General features: G+C 44.8%; 1 pseudogene; it reads right to left on the bottom strand.

The window, feature by feature from the left end:
- Window positions 1-1,832: 1,832 nt before the first annotated feature.
- The window catches only part of LOC105537622, a 10,993-nt pseudogene continuing 10,317 nt past the window's right edge, over window positions 1,833-2,508 (bottom strand).

The following is a 2,508-nucleotide window of genomic DNA, read 5'->3' on the forward strand; positions in this document are numbered from 1 at the left end:
CTCAGGTGATAGGGGCCTCAGCAGTCTCCCAGCTCAGGGGCTGGCCTGGGGGAACCCCGGGAGCCAGGGTCCGACTCCAGCAACACTGGCGTGTCTGCCTGTTCTTGGAGGGCTGTGAGGATGTCCTGCAGATGGTGTGGATTTCTGGGGAGCCTCCACCGTTCCTTTCTGACTTTTTTTTTGGCAGGGGAGAGCTTTGGGCCTCTTTCTTTGAGAGAACACCCTCAAAGAAAGCCTGGGAGATTGAAGCTGCAGTGAGCCGGGATGGGGACTTGCGTGTCCCAAGTGTCCGGAACAGGCGGCAGAGGCCTTAGTGTGGCAACCGCAGCTCCGGAGCCTGTGTAGCACCAGCAGCGTCTTAGAGCCCCGGGCATATGGTGAGAACTACTCTTTGAAGGATGGAATGTTAACATTTTAAAGAACCCGTGAAGAACTCTGGGCCAAGTTCCCACTAATGCTCTAAGCCTTTAGAGAATTAGGCATGCCCATTCTAGATGCTTTGTCTTTTATGAAACCACATCTAGAGTGTGTTTACCAACATCCCTGTGGTAATGAGTTTGCAAATCACGTATATGATCATGATATATATTATGTAAATATGATACATGTAAATACATAAATAGGTAAAGAAACCCTTTTAGCCTTAATACAGTTTCTTCTTAAATTCATTATGCTGGAAATATTTGTTTGGGGCACAGCCAGCAGCACAGTACATCAGCCACAGCACCAAGCATCTTTCATTTATTGTGTCATCTAGTGCACACCACAGCCCTACAAGAATTTTATTGCCCATCTCCCCTTTATAGGTGAGAAGAAGGATAAATTAACTGAGTATGCCAGCATTTAAACCCAGTTAATTTTTAAGTTTGCTGCTAATTGCTAGATAGGTCTACAGTCCTGTTTTTCACAGTTTCAGAATGGAAAAAGCTCTGAAAACTGCAAAACCTAACATGAACTAAGTTTTAATCCTACATATTGTGAATATTTATATATTTTATTGAAAAAAAAGTAATGTGTTTGATTATACTTGTTGCCCCAGAGAGCCCAGGAGGTGTTTTATAAACATAGTATATGCTCCTTTCTAAGCAGTGTTGTCATTTTAATAACTGAAAAATGTTGAACTTTGAAAGGCATCTGACCCCATGGGCTTCTTAAGAGAGAGATTGTGACCTGTACCTTTATCTACATGCAGTTAACACAAAAGGTAATTACATATGACATATATGTGGTTCCCTTGCATTAAAAAAATAATAACTAGAGACATTTTCTTATGTTCCTACTTTCTGACATTTTCTTAGTAACTTGTTTGCTGTCATCAGGAAGATTTCAGCAGATTTGACTCATGTTTGCTTAAATGTGTCTTAGGTGATTTTGTTTTGTAGGAATTGCATGAAATAATTGAAATAGGAATAAATCTGAAGTCACTTCGGGCTTGGAAAAAAGAAAACAAATTGTATGCAAAATTATATTATAATCCAAATTCAAGATGTTAACTCACCAGTGTAGTAAAATCTGTAACAGAACATAATTCCTGGATAACTGAAGGTTTTGAATAGCCCTTGGGTATTTGGCATAGTAGGATTTAATCTGATTTTTAAAATTTGGTGACAGTTTTTTCAGAAATGGATTGACTTGCGCCTAAATGAAATTATTTAATGATCTCTTGGACGTAAAGCTCTTTGTTTCTTCAGTTGCTTTGCGTGACTGTTTCCCACCTCTCAGTCAGCATTCTTTACAGCATTAATACACAGCGCAGGAAGGACCACTTGCATTACAATCACTGTAACTTGTTGAAAATCCGCATTTCCAGACTTAACACCCAGATATTCTTTTTTTTAGTTGCACCAAAGGCAGATCCTAGCTAAAAAGGGCCCACGCTGCAGAGTCAATATAAAAACACAAAAAGTCCCACCAGTTTAATAACAACAAAAAACCTCAAAAGTGGAAAACTGAGGGGGCAGGGGAAAAGACCCCTGGGCCAGGGGCACGAGGAGCCCTGCTTATGGCACCAGCCTGGCTGCAGGGTTCCCCAGTATTGCTGTTGCTACCAGGTCGGGAGGCAGCGATTGTCCTGTGGGAGCCACCGTTCGCCTGGGTCGGGGACCCTCATTTCTTCTGGGGTGTGCTCAGGTTCTACATGCCTCGGATCTTGCCCAGCAGGCCAGAGATGAAGACCTCTGTGGGTTTGTAACAGTCAACCAGCAGCTCCTTAACCCTGGCAGCCCGGGCATCGTCACTCTCCATGTCCAAGAGCTCATCCATGTCAATCTCCAGTTCTGGGATCTCCTCTTCCTGGCAGTGGTAGAGGCGCATGAGCTGCTCCAGGATCCACTCCTCTAGGTTGAGGCGCTTCTGTTGCTCCGTGCCATCATACTTGACAGTGACCTTCCCATGGCGCCTCACTGGGCCGTCTCCGTGGCCCCAGTGGGGCTCTGAAAGTAGACACGTGGTCCTGGCCCGCCGCTGTCCGCCCGGGGGCCAGGGCTACCAAGGCAGCGCCCCCAGCGG

This window comes from Mandrillus leucophaeus, unplaced genomic scaffold, assembly GCF_000951045.1.
Source record: "Mandrillus leucophaeus isolate KB7577 unplaced genomic scaffold, Mleu.le_1.0 Scaffold1767, whole genome shotgun sequence".
NCBI lineage: Eukaryota > Metazoa > Chordata > Mammalia > Primates > Cercopithecidae > Mandrillus > Mandrillus leucophaeus.